This window comes from Fundulus heteroclitus, chromosome 18, assembly GCF_011125445.2.
Source record: "Fundulus heteroclitus isolate FHET01 chromosome 18, MU-UCD_Fhet_4.1, whole genome shotgun sequence".
In the NCBI taxonomy this organism is placed as follows: Eukaryota; Metazoa; Chordata; class Actinopteri; order Cyprinodontiformes; family Fundulidae; genus Fundulus; species Fundulus heteroclitus.
This window is the reverse complement of record NC_046378.1, coordinates 10599199-10626299: the sequence shown is the minus strand read 5'-3', so window position 1 is coordinate 10626299 and position 27101 is coordinate 10599199. Positions and strand designations below refer to the sequence as shown.

Below are 27101 nucleotides of genomic sequence, written 5' to 3'. Positions count from 1 at the left end.
ATAAAGTAAAAATAAAACAGCATAAATGCAACATCATAGCATAAAACTGGTTAAAAGCCAGTCAGAACAAATGGGTCTTCAACTACTTCATAAAAGAATGAACAGAGTCAAGACAGCGTAAAGATAAAAGGCAATGCACTCCACAGTCTGGGGCCACAGCTCTAAAAGACTGATCCCCTTTGGTTCTGAAATTAGTTCACAGAACCATTAACAGCCTTTGAACAGCAGCTGAAAATCTTTAAGAATGTTTGACACATCAAAAGAGAGATGCATCATCCATCAGTTGATGCATCTTGTGTATAGTAATACAATGCCTTTTTGTCAAATATGTATTTTAAATCAGTATATTAATGCAAGAGTAGTATTTTGTACCATTCATTATTTGTTGATGAAACCAAAAAAATTGATGTAATCCTCACTCAGAACTCAGTAATTTACCCATGTGCCAACAACAGCAAAAATCTAAAGGATTAGCTTCAACCCTCAACCTTCCCTCCTCCACTCCAACTTAGCCTTGGTTATACAGTTAGACAATTGCATTATTTCAAAATTTCAGCTTTATTTCTAAAAGTAAATGTCATTGAGACGTACGGTCTTATCATCAGGAGGGACCTGTTTATAGTTACTGTAGTTGTTGCCGCGGTGAAGCAACTACAGACATTTGTTGCACCGTGTTCTGTTGCAGTGTCCCTCACTCAGAACTCGGTTCGTCTTATGAGTTAAAAAACATAGTTGGATTTTAATTTTCTAGTTGAAGTTAAATAATTACTGCATCAGTTTATGAAAATCTGCTGAGACACTGATCAAAAAATGTATTTTCACATTGTTAGGCTGCTTTACAAGTTACAGACTCGCTGTAATCTTCACACATTTTAGTGTTTGGCTTTCCTTTTTTAACGGCAGTGATTGAATCTTTCACTTTAGCCGTTTCCTGTTCACTTCAGACAGTGTAGGATTGTCGTCCTTTCCCTCGCACACATTTCGACATTCTGTGAGAGACATGACTCACCCTTTCAGCACCGTAAACTGACCGGTTAATGAGAAACGGCTAAGAGCAAAGATAACGGTACTTGGCAGCTTTTTTTTTTTTTTAAACACCACTGGATCTCTGATCCTGTCCACATAGGACTAAAGGATTACAGGGAAAACTTGTGGAAAATTTTCAAGGAGCATGTGTCCACTTAGGCATTTAGGTATCTACCCCCCGTCTGTCAATAAGTGCGACTTTTACTGGAGTGCTTGTTCGCTAGGCGTTCTAAAGTCGGTTGTCTGGCAGAAACAACTTTCTTCTTAGTGTGAGTCAGAACAATGTCTCCATTGATTGGAAGCTGACAAAGAAAAACAACGCAGACAGTTTAGCAGATGAGACACACACATCTACCATTTCTATCTGATGCCTGTTGTTTTCTATCATAAAAGACTTTTTTACTAGAAGAATACATCTTCTGGAAGGCTGACTGAAGCCGAAAATATCCTTTTTTGGACCAAGAAACAAACAATTTGGGATTTGACAGCAATTTTGTGCACAAATTAGCCTAATGTTTCTTTCTTGCCCTTTAAGTCTCTTAAGTCCCATTATGGCATCAAATCCATTTATTCTGACAAATGTTTGGCAATATTTAAAGAGATTTTAATAAAAAAAGAGTAAAACAGTCATCATTTATTTTTTAGAGCAAATTGTTAAGACCTATTAGGGCAATGAGAAAAAGATTAAAATATAATCAACATATCAAATATTTAGCTTTAAGTGGGTCAGTCTTGCACAGCAAACGCACATTTAGTATTTACAGCCCTGTGACGGAAATAAGAAACAGCAGTTTGATTATTGTATTTGTATTATTTGTAAACTTAATCATTAAACAAAAAGTAATTTTGGTGACTCAAGCTCACAGTGAAGGGGAACTCGCAAAAGGGCATGGATGAGCTTTACATAGAAAACAAGATACAAAGCAATGCATTCAAAAGGTATTTTCACAATTAGGAATTTAATTTAGAAGTACAGTAAAGCAAACTTGCATGTAAGGTTCACATCCCTACGCCCTGAAATAGCTGTTTGAGACGAATCCAATTAAACTGGGAGAATGTACTATTACAGGGACTTGGTGCTTGGAGGGACAGGAAATCCCTGTAGTTTTTGCCACTGCACTGTGCATTCATTAAAAGTAATCCATGAACCAAACTCACTGATCGCTCCACCTAGCAAAGGTTGCCAAATTCACAGCCTCTAATACTTAGAGGCTTGTCTCAGTTATCCATTGGCTCTCTCACAGTCCCAGAGTTTTTGCTCATCAATAGCCAGTGAAAAAGGTCTGTGGATGGAAAGGAATGATTCTGATATACATGCTATTCCTACAACATTTTAAGGATACCCAAAGGACCAACACAACAGGGAAAAGGTCAGAATTTGAGATGATAGTTATCTTAAAAAAAAGTAGAATATGCCTTTAAAACACTAATTAAACAAGCCAGTGATTTGTCTAATTCTTGCAATAAGCACACAACTTAGTAAACCTCAAATTCATTAGTTTACCCTAATCTTCTAATGTCTATTGATCTCAACACAATTGTCCTCTGATGACAAGTGTATGTTATGTGTCTGTGAATTTCAGAGTAGAATATAATGCCTAGGTCATTACAAGGCCCTAATAGCCTAGCCCCATCTTCTCTGAAAGAGCTCATTGTTCCCTATTATCCCACTTGAACTGCTCCTTTACACTCAATGGGCCTACAGCTCTCTTAGTTTCCAGGTCTGAAATTGGAGGCATTATCTTATGAGGTGGGGGGGGGGGGGGGTCTTCTGCCTGTGTATAGATCATGTTTCAATCTTTAAACTATAACCTTTTACATGTATCTGGGCTGTTATCCCATCTTACTTGTATGCCGTTCTTATGTTTACTTCAACCGTCTCTACACTGGAGGGTTAACATTACCTGGAGTTGTTTTTTTATTTTTTATTTTATTGTATTGCGTTTGACTGGTGTAAATTTAGACAACGCTGTGTCGCTGTTGGCTGTAATTTTAAATAAAAAAACAAAACAAAACAGAAAAATTAGGTGACTCTTCATCTTTTCCCACATGAAGAAAGAAAAGAAAAGAAAGACCGCCGGTGGAAGAACACAACTTCAGAAGGACCCACATTTTTGCCCTCAACACTTCTGTCCAGAAGACTTTAAATAATATTTAAGAACAAATTGATAAATGAGCTAACTGGTGGGCGTTACCCTTGCAAGCTAAAACCAACTGCCGTCCCAACTATATTTATCCATAAAGTGCCTAAACCCCGCCGCCTTGCGAGTGAAAGATGCTGGGAGAAACATCAGAGACAGGCAACACCGGAAGCCCTTTTTAATAACGAAGGTACTGCCTCTGGTACTGAATGTGAAATCACGGACCCGACACCAGACCGAAGACAAGACCCGAAACAGGTGTTAACGGACCAAAGACAGGACTGATCAGATCTTAAGCAAGTGTTATTGAACCTGATACCGAACACAGACCACTACTTGCCGGATCACACAGTCCTATGAGTAGTGCGTGTCATTCATCGTATTATTATTATTACTACTACACCAATTTCCATGCGCTCCGGTTCAAACTGAATGTTATGCCCAGCAGATCAGAGAACTTCATATTCAAGCCAGACACCGAGTTGCATTTTAAAGGTTTATTATAAAAAAGTAAAACAATTAAACAAAAACAGATGTGGGCAGGAACATGTCCAGAGTGGAGCAGGCTGCTCACAGCAAGAGATGACAGACAGAAGAAGGCAGACAAAAAAAAAAAGGGCTAGGCTGGAATCATGGTCAAAATAGTCCGCGGCCATGTCCAGAATCAGATAGTCAATGAGGTGTGCAGCAAGGGCAAGGCAAACAAGGAAAATCCAAAAACAGAGGCTATAGTCAAAACAGGCCATGCTGGAAGGTTTACTCTCACGATTGCTTTCTGATGATCTGGCAGAGAATGACTGTGGGAGGCAGGTATAAATAGACAGAGTCCCAGGTGACACAGATGCTGGATAATGAGCATAGCACAGGTGGATGAATGAAGTAAAATAGCTGGGGCTATGGTAGAGGGTGACATGAACCGAGCTGAATTGATATACAAGGACATAATCTGACTGAAACATAAACACAAGACTCCAAGCAAAAATGAATGTAAGAAATAGCTAGAATGCAAAAAGTAAAGAAATACAGTAATACGGAAAAACATCTAACAATTCTAAACCATAAAGAAGACAACCTTTTGGCAAAACCCTGACGGCAAAACGAACAACTGAATATGGCAAGCCCAATAGAACATATGAAAAGAAAAACGATAAATCCAAATTATAAAACATAAGCAGACACCTCCAAACCATGACACTGAAAATGTTCAATGTTACTCGTTGTTTTGGCTGGATGGAGCTTGTGTTAAAAGGATCTAGTGCGCATCATTTACCCAGAATTCATTACAGTATAACCTTGGCAATCTCCGTGTGTCAATATTTAATTTAAATTTATAAAAAGTAAAAAAGTTTACAGTATTTTTACTGTTATGTTTTTACATCTAAAATAGATATTTCTAAAATAAAGTCTATTGTTACAACTAATTGTGGATTCTTTTACGTAACATCAATGCATCAAAAGTCTCTGTATGGGCTTAACTGAATATGAGTGCTGTGTTTGACTTCATTTAGCATAAAATAATGACTCTCCAGCACTTTGCCAAAATTGGTTAAGATCTCATTTGGAAAACTGGGACTTTTGTCATATTTGATAAGTATAAATACGAGCAAACAAAGATCATAGGCAGGGTTCCTTAATTATCGTTGCCATGCATCTAGAAGGACCTGGGTTTGAATCCCTTGTAGGCATTTACCTGCATGGAGCTCGCATGTTCTCCCTGTGCTTGTGCAGGGTAACTCCAGGTACTCCTGCTTCCTTCCACAGTCCAAAAAGATGACGGTTGATGATTAGTTACTCTAAAATTGCACTTAAGTGTGAGTATGTACGTGTGTGATTATTTATCCAGGATGTCTCTGTGAACCTGTGACGGACTACTGACCTTTCTAGAGTGTAAGTACGAAATTATCTAATTAAGTAAAGTTTACTGTGTACCCTGTCCCTTGGCTGATGGCCACTGGAGTCAGGCATTAGTACCCTGCAAGGATAGGAGGAGGGTAAGATGGATGAGGTATTACTTTTCACTATTCTAATTTTAGCACTTTTCTTGTCTTTAACCATTACTACCTTTTCCCCGTAAGGTACTGAATTACCGTGTGCATGAATGCTGCCTTACTTGTGTCGTACATTGTGCTTGTGTAAGATAAGATGATAATAAATTCTGTTATCGTCCCACATTGGGGGAATTCTGGCAAAGCGACTGACGGTTACACACAACAACTAGTAATGAAAAAAAGAACAAGCAATTGTGCTATATTAACCTTCGCAAACCTCTTCAATTGCCAAAAGCTCAAGATATTCTCTGTTAAATCTCACCTGGGCTCAAATGTGTCCTGCTGTATTCATTTTATTCTACTGATAATTTATATACATTTCTGATTGGTCCGTTTATAAAATCAAAACTCGCTACAATGTCAGAGTTAAGTAAGGATGTGCTAGCACACCAAAGAAAAAAGGGGAAGAAGAAAAAACAGTTTAACTTTTCTCTGCGATACAATTGACTCTTAACTACAGCTTGTGTAAACGTCCTTTTGCTGTTTCCCAAGGGTAGAAACATTTTCATCAAGCTTTTTATGAAAGATGCGGTCTTGCCTTTTCATAGTGAGTATTGCAGCTCTCTGCTACAAATGCTTCCTTAATGTATTTGAGATGCCAGAGAGCACAACGTTCTCTTCTCCAGGGCGATACTAGTCGCATAAAATTACAATATATCTGTTTACAAATAAGCTGGAAAAAATGACCTCGCCTCAGGCTTATCACCTCGCATCTCTGAGGTAGTTTTGGTGCTATTAAGACTACCCTGTTATGGTCCAATCACACAAGCACACAAGCACACTGCAGCTGGAAGGCTTACACTCTTTAAAATTGCAGAGTTGTAGAATTGAGTATACTATACCAGGTCATCAAGAGTACATGTATTTCACAGAACTACTGCATATAGCTTTGCTGCTATAGGATGTGGATTGCAGCACCATATCATTTAATGCAATATAAGCTTGAGATTGGAAGTGAAGGAAGAAAAGGGTAGAAAACTGAAAGAAGATTAAATTATTAAAATATATGGAGAACAACAGAGGCAAACATTGGGGGAGAATCCACAGGGTTCGTACCAGACTTGGTGAAGTAATTACAGAAGGCTCCAACTGCACATCCATCTTCAGCAGCACATATGGCAGCTCCAGGCAAAAGGACAGAATCTGCAGCTGTTCGTTATTTTCTGTTTCTAGACCGCCGTTCCTCTGCCTCCTTTAGAAAAAGTCTTATTCAGATTTGGAAAATATATAGGCGAACACATACAGTGATGAGATGTTAGAAATTCATAGGACAATTGTTACTTAGCTCTACCAACGTGATTTTCATTGAGGAGTAACAAAAACAAAGCCAGAAAACGTCCTGTTTAAATTTTGTCATAAGAGATACAACACACATTTCTTCTTTTTGAATGACAGCATTTGGAATATGCTCAGTGTAGCAGAAAGATTTACAGCAAACAAACTATCTACATGCAGAATTGCTATAGTGGGAGTATCACGTTGCTGGATAGTTTTAAAGTGGGCAGCTAAGGTAACATTTTTTTGGGGGGGAATATTGGGTAGAAGCTGGAGTACCCAGAGAGAACCCATGTTAACAGGCAGAGCATACATCTTTCTTTTCCAAAACTACAAAATAAAATGAATGGATATTACATAAATATGGTAATTGGAGGGAGAAATAGAAGGTGCTGGTATTGCCACTGGCTAAACATTCAGACAACCATGACAACAAAACGTGTCACACAGCACTGAGGGATTTGTCGTAGCTCTAGTCGTCTGCACAATCTTATTAAATAGAAATAGCCTAATTTTTTTTAGAAGACTAACATTTGTAAGGGTTTTAGCAAATACAAATGTTATTCCAGATCAAATTATGTCTGCTGTCAGATTTGTCTGGTTCCCAGGTGTGTGTCTTTGTTGAGGCTGGTTCACACAGAAAGATTTTTAGTTCGATTTTTTTCCCCCGATCTTCCCCTTCCGACAGGTCCTGATCTCGGTGTGGGTCTTAAGATAATCTTAAGAGATATTCCTGCCGTGTGTGGTGTGATCTGCTCAGTAGAATTTCGAAACCCCTCCGACCAAAGATCGGGGATATTCAACATGTTTGTCTTGCCCTGATATCCAAGCATGTGCGGTGTCCCCCTGAGGATAAACGAGCACGAGCCTGTTGAATGTGACGTATAGCCAACTAGAAAGCGAGATGAGAGAAACCCCGAGAAGGGGTGCATATCATAGCGCAGCCAATGTAGAGCACCCCATTCACGCCGTTCCCACTCCTTTAACCAGCACCCTTTCTTTTTGTAATGTTTTCTCAGTTAAACTTAGTCCACAAACTATCGGCTTTGTTCTTTCTCATCATCCATGTTTATTTACACTGAGTTCACGCTTGTTCCTAAGAGGTTTCACAAGATTTCCTGTCTAATATCTGAATGATCCTGAGTGAAATCTGTTTGTGTGTGGTGTCCGGTCAGACGGCATGCAAAACACATTGCACACTGTACGAGCAAACCTGTTTTAGCCACAAATTTATTTTATCATTACGCGGCACGTCTCTCAGGCTTTGAAAATCTGACAGCTATTTTAAAATCTAGCTGTGTGAACCAGCCTTTACTCTAATAAGCAGTAATTTAACAAAAATATCCACATGCAGTACTAATTTACACTAATCAGGCAGCACCACATTATTGCCTGATAATGAGTTGATTTCCTGCAGAAACCAATTCCTGCAGAAAAAAAGGCTTCCTTGAGATCCCTAAATGTGTGCTGTAGTACATGCTAGCTGCAGATCCTTCAGTAAGTTGAGAGATTGGACCTTTATAGATCAGGACGGTTTGTCCATCCTACAGATGTTTCTTTTAAAAGGAGGCCCTGTGCACACAGCAATGAGCCATTAAAAATGAGACTTGTTCCATTTCTGTTTACACACACAGACACACACACACACACACACACACACACACACACACACACACACACACACACACACACAACGTGCACTAATAGAAGCGCTAGAAACTGAGTAATGCTACGAGTCAATGACCCAATCCAATCTGCTGGGTTTAATAGAAACTTTTTAACCAGTCTGTCTGTATGATTCAATTGATTAAACTTTGTAAACAGTCTTAAGATGACGGCTGTTGTGAATTGGCACTTTCTAAATAAACTGAATTGAATCACTGCATGGGCTCACCGTTTATCAAATAATAGATCTCGGCCCACAAAGCACTAAATGGTCTTGGGCTGAAATACATTTCTGAGCTGATTCTCAGGTGTAAACCATGTAAACCTCTTAGGTCTTCAGAGACCTACTTACTCAGACTTTCCAGGACCAGAAACAAACAAGATGAGGCAGCATTTAGTTTTTATGCCCCTCAGCTCTGAAACAAGAAAACCTGAAATGTGCAGAAACTGTTGCTTTCTTTACATCAGACCTGAAATTTATTTAGTTGACTTGAATTTTTGATCAGAATAAATCTGACCAATGAACAGTTTCAAACATTTATGCGTATGCCTTTAAAATCTCTATTTTATCATATTTATGTTTGAGGCAATGTTTTAATGCTTAGTTATGTTCTGTCTTTTCATTCATGTCCTATGAAAGCTGACTGAAAACAGTTGCCTGGAAAATGGCTCTCACCTGACTGCACTGTGCCAAGGGTAAGGTTTAGTGCAGAGGAGATTATGGTGCAGGGTTGTTCTACTAAAGTGGGAATGTTCAAATATTCCCATAAACATATTACTAAACCAAGAACCAGATCTGGCCGCTTTCGTGCCCGAGGCAAGATCTTGGACTTAAAAATAATAAAAGTTATTTTTCAGGCAACAAGAGAATATAAACTATAAATACTTACAGGCCTGAGATGGAGTAAAAAAGGTATGAGTTTTTTTGTAATTAATTTATTTTCTACCTGATATGGCCTTTCTTTGGCCTACTTACAGATTAATGACAGTATTGCAGTATTGCAGCTAAATATGGGGCTGTTCTAACACCGGTTCACAGCTGTTTCGTATATAGAAAACAAAAACACTGAAGCCAGCCTCTGATTTATGGCTTCCAGATTTCCTGTTTAATAAGTAAAAGAGCTCTTTCAGGAGCTTGCAAAAACAACAATAACAGAATCCAACTGTTGACATTTAGGTCAAATGTAATTTAAGATTAAAACAGAGATGGACAGAAATATGTCAACATCAACTTTATTTATATAGCCCTTTACAACAAACAAGTGGCACCAATGGGCTGCACATCAAGAACAGAATAATTCATAGTAGTTAAATAGAAAGGGAAATAACACACAGAAGACATGGACAAAATATTCCATTTATCCATCCATCCATCCATCCATCCATCCATCCATCCATCCATCCATCCATCCATTTTCTAATACGCCTATCCCTTGTGGGGTCACAAGGGGTGCTGGTGCCTATCTCCAGTTGTCAATGGGCAAGAGGCAGTGTACACCCTGGACAGGTTGTCACAGAAAATCCATTTAGTTTAAAAGTAATGGAAAAAAGAATGTTGGTATAGAAATAATTAATTATTAAATTATTAAATTAAATTATTATAAACAAAGAACACAAAAAAGCTGACTACAATATTGAAAGCACAAAAGAACATAACAAACAAAAGAAATCGAAACCCCAAATCCCTCAGAATTGTGAAAGTCTGAGTGACAAGCTGCTAGGTCCTTGCTAACTTTGGTAGTTCAACATTAGTGCAACTGTGCATCACTATGACAACACATGGCAGAAAATAAGACGAAAGAAGGGGCTTCTTTGTTGCAATGAAACTCCAAGACAGAGACATTTTTTGCACCATTGCCTGTTACACCAACAGAGAGGCCTGAGCCAAAAAAAAACAAAAAACAAAACAAAAACAATGTTCAGCTGATAACTCTGAAGGCACTTCAAACGATGACGTCCCGTAAGCCGTACTAGAGCTATGAGATCAGTTTGCAGCTTTAGAGCAAAAAATATCCTAAGAAAACAGAGGTCATCATCACTGAAGTTTGTGATCAACTGAAGAGTGTGTAAATACAAATGCAAGAGGATAAGAAGAAAATAAAAGCCATATCAGGGCAGACTGTTAAACAGAAGAGAAGCGGTGAGGCAGAGTGCTACAGGATCCGGTGGTACCCAGCGCTGTATGGTAAGAAAGTTACACCTGAGGAGGACATCAGAGGAGACATGATGAAGCTCTTCGCTGCATTCACACCTGATGATAACAGAAAAGGTGGGTTGCCTCATCCACGCTTTGCACAGAGTTGGTGTAGCCCACTCCCATCGGCCTGTTATCTTTCAGTTCATTATACAATATTTTAAAGACAAGATCTGGAAGATTACTTGAGAGAACTAAATACTTAAAGAGCAGAGGAAGCTACTCAAAGAAGATCTAACACACGTTGACAGGATGGAAAATCTTCCAGGGCCCTCACATTTACATCAACTGGAACAAAGTGACTCGTTGAGGTTGAATTCCATATAACAAAGACAGACATTTTTGTTTTCTCTCTAATATTGTGAAGTTTGTTTTATAGACATCGGCTAACTGTTCATTGTTTGAATTTGAAGTCACTGCATTAATGTTCTCTCAACGCAGAGGAATCTGCAGTACAATACGAAAAGAAAAGGAGCTTTTATATTTTGCAGAGGTTTTATTACAGATATTGCTTTTCTGCATGAAGCCCATTCATATAAGAAGCTCACAATGGAAAGATTCAATAATATTTTCCTGTTGCCCAAATCATTCACGTGGCATAGCAATGTTGTGAAAAAGAATTGATGCAGATATTTCAGGGAGTCTATTGTGTCATATGAAGAGTGATGGATTATGTTAATTTTGAAGTTGGACAGCTTGCAATTTAGTAATCGTGTTGTTCATGGACCAAGTATTGCAACTTATGCAAAGAACACCTTACAAATTCTCTCTAAACCTGGATGCCTTGAAAGTAAAATACAGTGACTCCACTATCATCATAGCTGGTGATTCTAACGATGCTCCAGGAAATTATGAGCCTCCAAAAGTCACATCAATATCAAGTCTCAAACCTACTCTACTCTTGAGTGCAAATGATCACTTTCAGGTTTAGTTTGTTTTGTATTTCATTTTAATTTATTTCATTGTAGGCAATTGCCAATGTGGACTATATCAAGAACCAACCCCGGGAAGACTCAAAGCTGTTGTAGCTGCAGAGGGTGGACCTTTGCTATGGTAAAACCTTTGCATTAAAATGGGATGTCATTAAAGTTCATCTGCGTAAAGGCTAGTGACCCAATACTTTTGTCAGAATGGTGTAGATTACAATACCAATCTTATCTACTGCAGCACTTAATGTAGATGCATAACATAAAACAGAAATATCCAGTGTCTGCACTATCATGACAAAACTCTAAGCCCTGTTCAGCAGCTTTAATTATTTTTTGTAAACTATTAAAGCAATTGGATTCAAAATATCCATCATTTTGTCAAACCTTTTTAAACTGTGGTGGATTGACATGTTTGCTGATGTACAGGAGATCATAATTAAAATTTTCTGCACATCATCGTCTCATCAGCATTTCATCAGCCGGTTGTAAACAATGCGAGACAAGACGTACTGTTTCAACTGCAAATGCAAAATGCAACCAGCCCACAAACAAATCCAACCGTGTCTCCCCAGGAAAGGAAGAACTAATTTCTCTCTTCCTAATTGATCTCTTCCTGTTCAAGTATCTGTACAAGTCAGAGGGTATAGCCCGGATGAGTGATTCATATGACTTCCAGATTTTTTATTCCATATGCACAGCGCAGTGTGGACCATAAATCCTTGAGATTACAGCAGAATTACGTTCAGTTTTCATCGCCTGCCGCGGTTATAAATGAACAAGCTGTGTGTCACTTGGCAACAAAATAAAATCTATCTCTGCTTCTGTTCAGCGACAAAGCCAATATGTTCTCATACTGGTTTGCCAGTGAGTCAGTGTCTCAGAGGAAACTTGACTTCACAGCAACAAAACACAGTGACATGTCTTTAGAAGAGCGAGAAGTTGGCAGTGGGATTTTAATCCCACAGTCTACAATATGGGTATGTGTGATTTACAGCAACAGGGCAGATAATGTGTGAGCAGAGATGTTAAACCATTGTTCAATAAATGGCTTCTTAAAGAATTTGAATAACACATTCTCAGCTGAAAATCATTTCCACATACCCTTTTCAGCTCTTTCTGACACTGAATGTGTCTGAGCTGATGAGCTCACACTCACATGAATTAATTCAGTTCGCCACACTAGTAGCTTCAGTGCCCAGTTTTATGCTGAGTCTAATTTCATATCTTAGTTCTTAATGAGCTATTTCTGAATGTAAAGGCTATCTTTTCATTTGTCATTCCAGGAGACTGACTTTGTATGTCTTTGGGTCCTAGTTTAGCTTTTTTGTTTGATTATTCTTTTTTTTGTTTTATTATAAAGACATACAATTTCTTGTTCATTGCATTTGGAGTTGGATGGATAGTGTTTGTCAACAGCAATTTTGAAGTCTTGCCATAGAATGGGATTTAGGTTCTGATCTTTTTACTGGATTTGTCCAACACATGAAGATGCTTTGACGTTACGTCTGCCGAAGGAAATGATATCCACGGCATGATATTTGCCACCATTTTTTACAGTGGGAATGCTGCCTGCATATATTTGATTTGCAATATTAGGTTAACATGTCTAAATTATGTTTTCTGTAACCCCAAAAACGTAGTTTTGGTCTTATCTTACCAGAGAGCCTTTTTCCACTTTTTTTTTTACTTTGTATCTCACATGGCTTAAGGCTTAAGACAAACTGCAAATTGTACAATTTATGGCTTTCCTTCAATGGCTTTCTTCGGACCCCTCTTCCATACTGTGCCATGCCATGCCACAAATTAGACAACTATCTTGTCTCCAACTTTTGCCACCAGAGCCTACGTTCTATGCTGATCCTCCAGGGTTGCCTTGATTAATGCCCTTCTTGCCCAGTCAGTTAGTTTAGGTGGACGGCTGTCTTGGTAAATTTGCAGTTGTTTTTGTGGCCTTTCCATTTTCAGACTTAACAGTGCTTCTCGAGATATCCCCAGTTTGGTATATTTTGTAATCTAATCCTGCTTTAACTTTATCCACAACTCTATCCCGACCTCTCTGGTATCTTTGACTCCACTACGCTTTTTAGTTTTACTTTCTAAGAAATGACATAGCTATAGAGTTTGTAGACACGTAGGTACCATCAACACAAAGACAGGCGTGGCTGTATACGATAAACTTCTTGGTCGGACAGTATATTCTACAGGGAGGGACCACGAATCCGATCACATTTGAAGCCGGCTGCCAGAGTGGATAAGTCTGAAGCTGCCCCCTGAAGCGGCTCCGTCTTTATACGAATAACTGGACTACACACTGACATGTTTGCGCATGCGAGCCGACGTAGACCTCGCCTCTCTTGTGACACGCATGCGCAAAAAACAACAACAACAACAATGGTGACTTCAGCATTATGGTTGTGTTTAAGACACTTTCAATTTATTGCGGATTTCAAACTTACAGATATTGCTCCTCTAATGTATTTATGAAGACAGCCTTCTTGCTGGTCCACACAAATGTCTCTTTTCTCTCTACTGTATTTGTTGTTTTCTCCCTGCTCTTCTTCCTTCCACTTCCTTCTTTACTTCTCTGACAGCATTACTGCACTACTCACTGGCACGGCATACTAAGGTTCGTCTGGCTTTCTGCAATTTCATATTTATGCTCAAACTTTTCTGTCCAGATACAATATTCATATCTGTATGAATGTAGCCTTATAAATTGTCAATGATGTAAAGCTCTCTTTAAAACATCACATGGATCAAACACATAAAAACATTTAGGCTAAAACTACGATTCTCTTAGAAATAGCTTATGTTTTGCTGTTGTGGCTCATGAACATCTTGCGTCTGCAATCTTCCTACTTAAGCTAGACTTTGGTGTTGTATTTACGTGAATGCCCCAGCTAGCTCTCTACACAACTTGCGTCTTGCCTTTCATGTAAATTTGCTATTTATAGCAAAATACAAAACTCTCAATCACCATACACTATACTTTCAGGTAAACTGGCCATCATTATCTACCTGAAGACTTCTACACTGGAATACTTTCATTTATAAATCCATCCTCAGCCTGCTATCTACGTTCTAAGATGTATCAAAGACAGTGTAGTCACACCCTATGCTCCCAGGATTTTATTTATTTCTCTGTCCCTTCTGTTTTGCACAGAATTCTGGGAAAAGACCTACTCCTATTACTATCCATTATGCTCCATCTTCCTGGTATCCACTGCGACAAGAAGTAAAATTGTCCAGTTTGATACCTTTGGAACATTCAAGGCACATTTCACAGAAAATGGAAAAATTACAATTTCAACTTTGTTCTTAAGTGTTTTTAATTCTGTTTTATGATTAATGTGTTATTTTGTGTAACTAATGTCTTGTGTCTCTGTTAGCAGGTATCTCTTGTAAATGAGACCACCAGTGGTAATGAGATTACCGCTATAAATACAAAGGAAACAAAACAAAAATAATGATATAAAGACAAACTCTAAGGCCTTCACGGAACAGTTGTATTCACACGGTGATTAAACACACAGATGGGTTAGGGGACTTCTGAAGAAAATTGGTTGCACTTGATTTTATTTGGGAATGTCAGAGTAAAAAAGGCTGAATACAAATGTACATCACACTTTGCAGATAGAAATTTAGAAAACAGTGCATCCCTTCCTTTCAAGTGTCAATTCTTTTGCTAAATCATTGAAGTCTGTGTTCGTCAACAGACATCCAAGGGGTATAAACATATTTGCAAGACACTGCGAATGAGGACAAATACATATTTATCAGCTTCATTATTACAAACAGTCAGTACTGTAACAACAAATAAGTCTCACTGGTTGGAATGCCAGAGAGGATATATTGGACCTATCATGAGATTATTTGGAAATCTATTTCTTTAAAGTTTTGACTTAGAAAAATTGTTCATGATGAAGTTTAAATGATATAGCCTTAATGACATTTTTCCTTGACTTTTTTTTTTGCAGAGGAAACTGTTTGTGATATGCAAGTAAATGAGGTTTGCTCAAATGGGAGTGAATTAGTCGTTTTTTTTCTTTAAATGTGAAACAGCAACACAATTAAAACAGTCCTTTGAAAACCTGCTTTGTAATTCACCTCCTTAATAGAAGCCACAAGTTTAGATTTTCCATTTGAAATGTGATGAATGTCAGTATTAAATCAACCCGACAGTTCCTTTAATTTCCATTGAGGGGTTGTTATATAAAAAAACAACTTAATTTTTCAGTGTGAAGAGGAAAAAAGAGCTCTGGCATATCATTAAGGAGACACCACGAGTGAAAAGCCATCTGGAAATAGCAACAAGTAGCTAATTAGTGCAAAAATAACAGACCCTTCCAGCTGCAGATAAAAATAATGGTGAATTCAGCTTCTTTGGGCTCACAGCATAAAGTCCTCACTGGTAGTTAATGAAAGCATTTTCTCTTTGACACTAATGGAGCAGCGTGATCAGTCATGCTTAAATCCTTGTGAACTAAATAGCAATGAAGCGGTTAAAAGACAAAGAAACTATTACTTTGCAATAAATGTAAAAGGTGTCAGTTGCACAAAATAATGTAAAGAAACAAATAAGAATGTCCAATAGCTTTGAGCACTGCACAGATGAAGCACCAGACGACTGTATGTGATTTTTTTTTTTTTTATTAAAATACATATTAACATGTCTGGTACGTTAAGACCATGTTTCCTCAATTGGTGGGACCTACTACTGGTAGTAGTCGAGCTGTTTTTAGAGGTAATCAAATGCAAATTAGGTAAAATAAATCTTTCAAAGTTAAATACAAGTGAACTTACTGTGGTAGAGGGAGGCAGTGAGCCCAAAACAGAAGCTGATAGCGATATATTCAATTGTCCATTTTGCTCTTAAGTCCAAACTTAAATCTGGAAATGAACCCAATAACCCTGCTGCAGTCCCAAGTTCAAACAGCAGTGGGAATTGATAATTGACTTGCTCAGTTAACAAGCTAACACACTGTTTGTAGTGATTAACAATGCTTTTCTCTGGACAACAACGTGTGTGAGTGAAGACTGATGAAATGCACACTCTCACTGAAAATAAACAGTTTTATATTTCAGTAATCATAAAGATTTAGATGCAAAGCAGCCATATTAGATTTTGATGTTCAACTTTAACTTGAACGATTTAACTTCTGAGTTAAAATGGAACAGATCATTACTTCACATGATCTCTCCCATCCATCCATCCATCCATCCATCCATCCATCCATCCATCCATCCATCCATCCATCCATCCATCCATCCATCCATCCATCCATCCATCCATCGCTTATTTTCCATTGAAGGGTGAAGGTCAGCAGATCAGTTTTTATTAGTCGTTCCAAAGGTTTTCAAGGCTTGGAGATTTTGGCTTTGGTGGTTTCATCATTTGTTTTATGTACACGTTTTATATTTTTGCATTTATTTCTATTCATATTTTAATTATCAGCAGGGTGTGTAAAGCTCTTTGGCCAACTGAGTGATGATGGTAAAACTAAGTAAGACAAATGAGTTTAAAAAGTGAGAATGACATAGAGTAACAGACACCCACAGATCTTCTGGAGACAACATACGGTGATTATTGATGAGTCATTAAAACTTCATCTAAAAGAAGCACATTTGTGAACCTTTGTTATGGCCTCTTGTGGTTAGGTTGGACAGTTACCTTTCTTGCAACACTAATTGCTGAAATTGAACACCTGAGGACCAGGTAAGGCCCACATCTTTTTTAAACTCCAGGTGCCACCTACTCTGTCTCCACAGGTATGCTGCTGCCTTTTGCTTTGTAGGCACACTGCAACACTACCACTTGCATTCTCTACTCATGTGCACCATAGACCATTGATTTCATTTGACTTTCTGACTTCACATTGATTGTTTTAGCTTTAACCTTGGTATGATTGAAACACTACGGAAGCGTAATGCTGCCACTGGAGAAAATTATTTTGTTGCTGCATTACAATTCCGTAAAATGCATCTTAAAATGTAGATAACATCAACATTTCTATAAATGGTGTCTCTCCCAGCCAGGTTGCTTTCACACCATTATTGGTGGACTTTAACTTAACCCCATTTTGTTTCCTGTGGGTGTTACTTTAAATATTAAACAGCAACACAGTTTGGATATTTCTCAACAGGTGGTTTTACCGTTAATTCAGGGGTGCTGAAACAAAAGTATGACATACTGTTTAGATTTCTATGCTAAACATTTTTCAAAATCACATGACCTTTTCCTTCCTTTTTATACTCATCCACTACTTTGAAGTGATTTTCTGTGACATAAAATCCCCGTAAAATAAATGTATCTCTTTGTTTGCATCTGGAGACGATTTTAAGCCAGGCACAATTTACTCAACACTTATTTGGTTTAAAATAATTAACCAAAACCATAAAATTGCATATTTTGGGCTCATTTGAATTATTTCTTGCTAGTTGTAAACTTACATTCTTGGACTGTCTTGGGATTACACGTAATTGAAATAGAGCAAAGGCCCTTTTTTACCCACAAATCTTCCCCTGCAATGCAGGCAGCATCATGGTAAAACATTCAAACGTTCTGGGAGTTTTTTGCACTATAAAGCTATGCTGCTTACTGTTATGTGAAAACATTGTTTTGAGGCTGCTATGGTCAAAGAGAATAATATATGATGGTGTGAGATATTTAAAGGAAGAGCTCAAATCTTAGCCACAGGCTCTTTGAAAAATATGATGGTCTAATTTAGTAGAAAAATTCCTTAGCTTTTCCTGGGAGAAAGAAATTAGGAAGGTTTTTTTTTTTTGTATTTCACATAATCAGTGTCTTGTACACTGTAAACTCCAATTACAGCCCACTGTGTGAACTTAATTTGCTGCTACAGATCTGTCAGCAAAACGAAAGCCCTGTGAGACAACGTGAAAATGGAATGATCGCTTCCCTTTGATCTCAAACGCTTATGAATGCATCTGAACTGTGCAGCAAAGCAAAGTTTTGCCCTACAGCTGGGGGCATGTCATAGTTTTACAGTGAACCTTTCTTATGGTGTCAAATTGTATCAAAAAGAAAACAATGGATATGTATTACAAATATAAAAGGAAAAAGATTTCTTCTTTTTCTTTGGTGTTGATTTAAAAAAATATATAGCAATAACATTTTCATTTGCTCCACAGCTTTGTGAACACACAGCACCCTCCACATTTGTTGGTACCCTTGCATACGGCGTTAAAGGGAAAGTTAAAATAGATTCATCTTTTATTGAGGAACAAAAATTGCATTATGAGTATTTTTTAGTGAAGTAACAAATCCAGTATTATGAATTACCTGTTCTTTGCAAGATAATTGTAAATAAATGTGAATAAAGCAATTTAGCTTTTTTCATATTGTACTTTTTAAAGCTAATCATAGTGTTTAGGAAATTGTAACAATGATATGTCATTCAAATTATGCAGATATGCATTCATCTTCAAAAATCAGAAGATGGCTACATAAAATACTGTAACTATGCACCAAACACATCACCAGGCTTATCACCTTTATGTGTCAATGGCACTAATGTGCACAGCTTTAAATAAATAACAACCCAATGTTGCCTTTTTGGCCTCTCAAACCTTAGTTTCTGCAACTTGCTATTGATATTTTGGATTGTCAAAAAATCTTGTGGCACAGACATTACTGCTTGGAGATTAATACAAACAAAGTAGTCGCTTTTACAAATACTGTGTAAAAGCTACTACTATGACTCGATAATATTACTTAAACACATATTACATAGTTTCAGCCTTTACTTAGCTTCCTGAACATTTGAAGAGCTCCAAGATGATGTAGTGAGACCGTTCTTTTCTTATCAACTCAGCTAATAATTAGGTAACTACTTGGAGGCACACACAGACCGTGTATAGAGAGCAATGAACCAGCCCAAGATGTATTAGGAATGGGTGAAGAGACAAAGTAATTTCTCTGCATATACTTTATTCAGTCCTGACAATGGAGTATGCTGCTCATTTTACACCCTTTGTCTCAGGACACACAAACTACATAAATCCGGTGAACATTATAAGCAATACACACACTTCATCGCGATGACATTACCTGATATTTAAAAAAAAAATTGTGTTTTTATTTCACATCTGGACCCATGTAAATGCTTTTTTTAGGCACGCTAGAAAAAACAGTAATAGTAGGTTAAGTAATGGTGTGACAAAGGAAGGAAACAAAATGCTTTTCTCAGTTTATTGTTTCCCAAGTTGATTGTTATTCAGTCTGACACTATTTACAGTGAATTTCTTTGTGTGCCTGTATTTCTATCGGTTTTCTGCTGCCACCGTTTTGTTACAATTGTAGTTCAGAATCTATTGTGTGATTTCAAAGACTTCAGCATAAGCCATTCAGGAAAAAAAATAAATAAAGGCTAATACTGATGCAAGATTTAGTTTTCGGCTCAAATAAAAATAAATAAAAACAGTTTTGCTATGTTAAAGTGTTTGGCTTTGTAAGTGGAACACTTTGTATCTCAATGGGTTTTTAATCAATGTTGTCGGCATCCGTCTGTCTCAGGAGACAATGGTGTAGCTTCTAAACTTTGGATGATCTGTACTTCCCTTAGTGACTGTTTAGACCAACCTATGAGCGGCAGTCTGCACGACACAAAATACTATGTAATAGTTTAGGCAGTAAATAATAGTAAAATTACATTCTATTACCGTTTGCTTGGGCTCTATGTCACACTTTCCATATGTTTGGATTTTCATATGTGTTTGTATTTTGCCAATTTCTTTGTTGTTAAGCTTCCTAGTTGTGCTTTCTTTAGTTATATCCTTATTCATATTCTTAGGTGTTTAAATTTCCTGGGTGTCTTTATCATTCTGTTATTTTCTGTTTCTTTTTTCTAGTTGGTGCCATTTGAGTTCATGTATTTAAGGATTGTGCTCTTAGTCTCTTCTTTACACATTTTGTTGGATTCCTTCTATCCATTTGTTTACAGTTCCTATTCATTATGCTTTCCTCCTCAGCTCATCTGTTTTCATTTATCCCAACTGTTTCTCATCTCCTCCTCATTACTTTCACCTGTTACTGTCTCATTTTTCTCCATACCTCCATCGGTATTAAAACTCCCTGGTTATATTGCTCATTTCTGGTCTCTTCTGTTTGATTTCTTGCTCTCTGTAGCTTCGTTAACATGCTCCCTCTAATTTCGTTATTTTCTCCATGACAGATGTTCTTGTCCCTGAGCTCATTTATAAGTTTAATTCTGTCATTGTTAAAATCCTTGTCTTCATTATGCTGCTTCTGAGGTGCTGCCTGCATGTTGGTCCTGCTAAAACCTCACAGTTATTACAGTCAACTGCATTACTAAATCGTTCATATGAACTATTCACATAGTTCATCGTCAAAAATGTGCAACGTCTGTTATTCTTGTTTGTCAGACAAACTAAATGTCTAAATGTCCTTACTTGAGCTCTGGCCCTGTGTTTTGAATTTGAATAAGATTATTATGTAAATAAACAATTCTGTGACGATAACACAAACATAATAGTTATGTAATTTAAATAGAATATTCCACACAGACTCAAGGAGCATAAAAATAAATGTATGAAACCTTCAATGTATTATGATAGGGCAATGGGTGTCATTACTAATGCTGCGCATTGTATGTGTGACGGTCTTCATGAGCCTGCTTAAGCTGGGTGGTGGCCTCCCACTAATGTGTTCCTTATGATGGGTTCCAAAAACATTTATAAACATCTAATTTACTAAGGTTTTAATCTCCACCATTTAATTTCTTCTTCCTTTCTGCTGCTCTTTTTGAGATTGTTTGATTTAATTAGTAAGAACCAATTGCGACACACATGTAGAAATAAATTCAAATAATTAACAATAATCAAAAGATTTTTATTTTGTGATAGTTTAGAGATTTCATCTTGCTCAAATTCAGGTAGGAGATACTAAATCCAAATAGGTATAAATACAGTGTTTTTGCCAAAGAGATAAGCATGGTTGAATTAATTAACATATGCTTGGTATCAATCTGGGCACTCTTGACTGTTACATATTCATCAGAGTGACAGCCTGTGACAGCCGATATTAGCTTATTTAACTAGCTTATTAAACTTTATTTTTGAACACATAAGGACATAAGAAAAGTAGAAAAGAACAAGAGTTTTGTTATGCTAGTACGTCGACACATGTAAAAGCAGAGAGTAACCAAATTGGGAAGAATGTTTATACCTCAACTGATGACTTGTTGTCCAAAAAGCATCCACGTTATTGTGACGAATAAGGGCGGACCCAAAGACAACCCGAGACAGGTCAGTGGCTCTTGAGCCGATTTTATTGAAAAAACAGGGAAGCGGAGGCTTTCGGGACGTACTGCTCGTGCTTACGGGCCGACAACTCCTGGGGGGGATAGAGACGGGTTAGTGACCAGTGGAGGCGATAGAGAGGATGAGCTGAAGGTTTGCTCACTAACCTGATGGGGAGATGACTTCTTTAGGAGTCCTTGCTCCAAAGCGTGTCGGAAGCCGAGCGACAGGGAAATCCGGGGGGCGTCGTCCAGGGGCAGTCTGAGTTCGGTCACGGGGAAGGCCAATACGTCCAGGCGACAAATCCAAGGGGAAATCCAAAGAAGGGTCCGGGTCCAGTTCCAAGATCCAGTTTCCAGAGAGCACAGATTGATTAAGGGACAGGCAGGTTCCAGTACTCACGGGCTAGCGGGGTCAAAAACACAGGAGGGCAATCCGGGGTCCAGAGGCTGACACAGCAGGGCTCAGGCGGGCAGACAGAATCCAGGAGAGGGCTAGGCTGGCTCAGAAATGAAGGCAAAGACAGGTCGGGCAACAGACAGGCAGGCAGGCAGTTTGATAATAATTGCTGGAAGTTCTCACCGGTTGGCTCGAGACGTTCTGGCACTGGAGGCTGCGAGGCGCAGGGCTTATAAGCCGGTAGAGGTGGAGGCAGCGCAGGTGCGTTGATTGCAATTAGCAGCTCCAGTGCCAGAAACGTTACAGTTATGGGTGATAATATTTCTATTAGAGAAAGGGGTACCTGAGGCTCAAAATGTCCTCTGCCATACGGGCGTCATGTTGACAGTTTCTAGTTATTTAATTTGCTGTGCTAGCCCTCTCCTTGTTGTTTATGACTCCCTCTCTCTCTGGTGTGACACAAAGGAAGTGACTTTTGCTTGCTGGATGTTTTCTTTAATTTCCCTCAGGTATAGTAGTAAAATTATGTCCTTGCATTACCTTAATAGTTATCATGTGTCATAACTTCTGCTATAGTAGATTGAATACAAAAGTGAATAGAGAACAATGAATATTCTCCGCATCTGTATGGTTGATAACCAAATCAGACAAAGTTCTGTTGCTAAGGGATGCAGGAAATTAATGCATCCAAATGTATATATAAAAAGCCCTTTCATACATAGCAGCTCGAACATAAACATTACATTTATAGTGGAAACCTTTCAATCACAACTGACAGAATATGTAAAGCATCTTATCTTGATCTATTTGCATGTCTCTACATCAGACTCCAAGCTGCAGCATTCTTTAACTACTTTGATCCAACTTTAACTTAATTACACTGCCAGAAAAAGAAACACTTGTAGAAAGCAAAACAATACAACGCAATGCTTTTTACATGATCCTTGATTGAATGTGAAGGCAAATCCATAAAACTGATTTATAAAACTGCAGATGAACCTAAAACAGACATGGTAAAAATTAAATAAATCTGTCAATACCTCTAAACAAAATACACAATTTGTCTTATGATCAGGGACGGACCTAGCCCTTTTGGGGCCCTAGGCAAACTTTTGTGAAGTGGGCCCCCCCTCCAAATCTGCCCTGAATGTAAAATATTCTGTAGGGCTTTATGTTGCAATACTGAGACCCAGACAGTGTGGACACATTTTCCTGTAGTCCCTCCCCTGGGCTCTACAGCTAAAGAATCAGAGACATGAGCCTACAGCATTCAATAATAAATGTGTAGATTCATCTGCAGGGAGCTGTCAATAAACAAGCAGGTACACCAGTGTGCAAAATACAAAATGTTAGATGTGCCAAAGTCAGTAACACTGCTGCTCTGTCTACGCGCTGTGGCTTTCAGCTCCTTCAAGAAGATAAGGGGAGCTAAAGTGGTTAAAATGTCCCACTATCTCTCCTCATTTAAGAAAAGATAAGGACTATATCTTTAATAATAACAATAAATAATGATAAAATAATAGTACTACATTTTGTTTCAGCTATATACATCTAGCAGTCAACTTGACCCACGGACTGACCAACCCACCAACCAACCAACCAACCAAATACTCAGCAAAAACAAATCTACCTAGATTTAGCTGATGGTAAAACACTTTTAAAACAAGACAAAAGGAAGAGAGATGTTTCAATACAAAATGCCCAGAAGCCCAAACATTCAAAACAAAGGTTGACTTTTTACTTCCTTATACGTTTGTGGGAAAACAGTACTGGTAATAATCCTTTAGCCCCAAGCAAAACACCGTCTGTATATAATTATTGCAAATATTTGATTATCTCCTGACCTCATACCCTGTAGTGACTTGCCATACAACAATTTTATCCCATATCAGTCAATTAGGCTCAAATAGATTTAATTAGACAGCTGCAATGACTACAGATCACCTGCTTTGACTTTGGGAAACAGGCTCCTTTGATGTAGGGCTAATGGTGTTATGTTTCACATTAGCACCACAGAAGGGGAGACTAACCCAGGGAATGCAGTAGTAGGGAAATTCAACTGTATAGGGTCATTGAACACAAAAAACATAAAACACATCAAAATGGCATTGAAATAGGACCACACTTTGGACCGCGTCTACTTGCTGTAACTTCTTTACAAGACAAAAAACATATTTTTATGACAGCATATAGAATTTGGTTTAGTGTAAAATGCACTCTAAAATTTTGTGGAGACAAAATGTTCAAAATCATTTATCTCCTAAATCTTTTTCCTCTTATGAGAGCTCGTCTCTAAAGAGCACTGTCTTCAACTTTTGTCTTCCTAATAAGATTATGCTATTCAGCATATTCTGTGCAGTCTTTGTAATATGATTGAACAGGATCTGTCATCCCATTTGCAGCATTAACTAAATATTTAATAAGAATAAAACACAGTTTTTGTTAAACGTATTAATTCACTGGCTGTGACTCACAGCAGACATGACTAAAATTGAATTGGGAGATGTTGAAGGGTGCAGTATGATTCAGCTTCCCCCTATTTACATAAACTGTCTAACCAGCAAGTCCAATTGGTGATTCATCTCGTTACTAAACCTAATTATGAGCTAACAAATTATGTGTTCAACAATTACTACATTTTTATTCATTTTAGTACTTTGGCAATATAACTTTTTTTCTATGTGTTGATTATTGGTGCAGACAGTGCTGTTCGTTTTTATTACTGGACCTGAAATTACACACAATAATGTATTACATTTTTAAGCACTCATCAAGCCAATTTGACACCTTACCACTTAATTTGTCTCTAATTTATTCAAACCACATAGCCAAAAGTGACATGCTAGTATTGTATCTAAACTTCCAGTTAGGAAAACACCTCTCTCCACTATACACTGAAAGAACTGATCTGCAGTAATACATCAAGATCCTTTATTTATTTACTGAAACATATTAACTCTTTAGTGACCATGCGTCTTGGGGACTAGGCTTAGTGCATGAGATTCTGGAAAGTTACAGAAACTGCTTACATTCCTGAAATTATACATCAGATGAGATGTACAGTGAGTTTAAAAAAAAACAAAAAATTATATTGTCTTCTAATGCCAAGATTCTTCATTCTTTCCAACCTGTATAGGGGTTGTGCTGCTACACATGGTGGGAAATCCTTCTGAAATGAGGGCCGATTTAAACAGCTGTTGATATGGTTTTGCACTGAAAACTATTCTGATGAAAGTAGATAAAGGACTTACTACTGCAAAAAGAACAAACTGTTCATTATTTTCAATGAACAGCCTGTTCTGAACCTTTTCACATGTTCTCAACATAGGGCTTAGAGAACTGGGACGAGACTGTATGTTTATGTATACATGTCAAAGGGAAGAGTTGAGTTGATTTATTACAAAGACCCCACTTGGTTACTTGGCCATTGTTCCCCTGACAAACTTCCCTACATTCAAACATTTCAGGTTTTTACTAAATATGACATATTCCCTCATCTATTTTTCAAAGGAAATTAAAACAATACATTCCCAACAGTGCTGGCTTCTTAGGAAAATGTAGAACATTGTGTTTGTAGTATTAGTTTTAAAAAAAAGGGGCTGGCCAAAAAAAAAAGGAAAAAAAGGCTAATGGTCAGAACAATACGATAGACACTGGCGTAGGAAGACTTCCAGTAAAGAATGAATATCATAGGATTAAAATAACTTAGTTCTTGTACTTGGAGGTTGTTTTGTAAAATAGTTTTTTTCTGCCATAGATATATATAAATGTATCTATTCATTTATTTCAAGTCCTTAGAATATATTCATCAGCAACAATTTCACGGAAGCTAATGCGGCAGTATATCTATCTATCATCTCTATATCTATATCTATATATATATATATATATTGATTGCAAGCCCTCAGCCTCCACATAAATCCTAATTCTAAAAGACAACACACATATTTCAAAGTGTGCTATTTCCAACAGAACACCTGCTTTTGTTGCTGTTCGTGGCTCCACAATTTGTTAAGTCTGCCACAGCTGGTCGAGGCACAGAGAGGAGCAGCATCGTTTTTTCTCTATGAAGGCAGGCTAAGTGAGGAAAAAACAGAAGTGCAGGTGGCTGCAGACTTATGGGCTGCAAGTTGCTGCCCTGCTTCCATCACCAACCCTGGACCGATCAAGCACAGCTCTAGTAACGAAGGTAACTGAAAAAACTAAACTATGCTCGGAAATTTTACTCCAACTAATGCTGATGTGGTGGTGACTGAGCTCCCCAAACAAACATTTCAGTCACACTTGCATGCACATAGACCTGTCATTTTATTCACATTCATTCACGCACCTCCAATGCAAATAGTGGAGCAATATGCAGGAATAAGCAGGCAAACAAAAAACAGGAAAAGCTGGCATTGGTTACCTCAGTGAGCAAAGTGAGGTATGGTTCCTGGGCGAGAGTCAAAGATCATTCTGCCGGTGCCATCTGTCAAGCAGGTTGGCGAGAAAGCCTGTAGAGGCAAGTGTCCTCTACACCCCTTCAGTTTCAAAACAAAGTCCCGTGTTGGATCAGAGCCGCGAGCCAAGCTCCAAAAGCCGGGGGAATCCTCTCCTGGTCTTGACGCCAATCTGAAGCAGCTTAAATCCCAAATGAGAATAAACGAAAGATGCACCTCTCTTCTCTTCTTACACCTGTTCTACCAGCCACAATACACAGCCCGGTGTCCGTATGTCTCTTCTGTTTCCCTCTCTGCTTTTTTTTCCTCCTCCCCTCTCCCCTTTCTGATCCCGCTCCACTCACACATTCCGCTCTCTCGCTCACTCTGGCAGAGCACACTTTACCCGCTGAGACTCGCACAGACACACAAACCCTGTCCTGTGCCACAAACATATGCAAATATCAAAGATAAGTAAACAAAATGACTCTCACACAAACACATTCGGCTCCCACACACAGCGTTTGTGGCGATGGGGCTTGCTTCTGCCCACAGTTGCTGTCACATAAAATAAATATATCTGAAATTTAAATGTGTTGCTATCATTAAGATGATCTGTAGAAAAAAAACTGGAAGCCCCGATGGCTGAGATAAACACAGGGTTGTTGCTTTTGCTGTTAAAAGAATAAAGATTCTCACACGTTCTGCCAGGCGAGTTGTTTGTG

General features: G+C 38.1%; 1 protein-coding gene across 5 annotated transcripts in view; it reads right to left on the bottom strand.

Moving 5' to 3' along the window:
• Window positions 1–26676, bottom strand: part of gramd1bb (GRAM domain containing 1Bb) — a 169669-nt gene extending 142993 nt beyond the window's left edge. For 4 of the 5 annotated variants that reach the window (XM_036149451.1, XM_036149452.1, XM_036149453.1 and 1 more), the window contains exon 1: window positions 26364–26675. The gene's annotated coding sequence lies outside the window, so the exon portion shown is untranslated. Of the gene's footprint in view, window positions 1–26363 lie in introns of all 5 variants that reach the window. The other variant, XM_036149450.1, reaches the window with a different exon arrangement.
• Window positions 26677–27101: the final 425 nt, after the last annotated feature.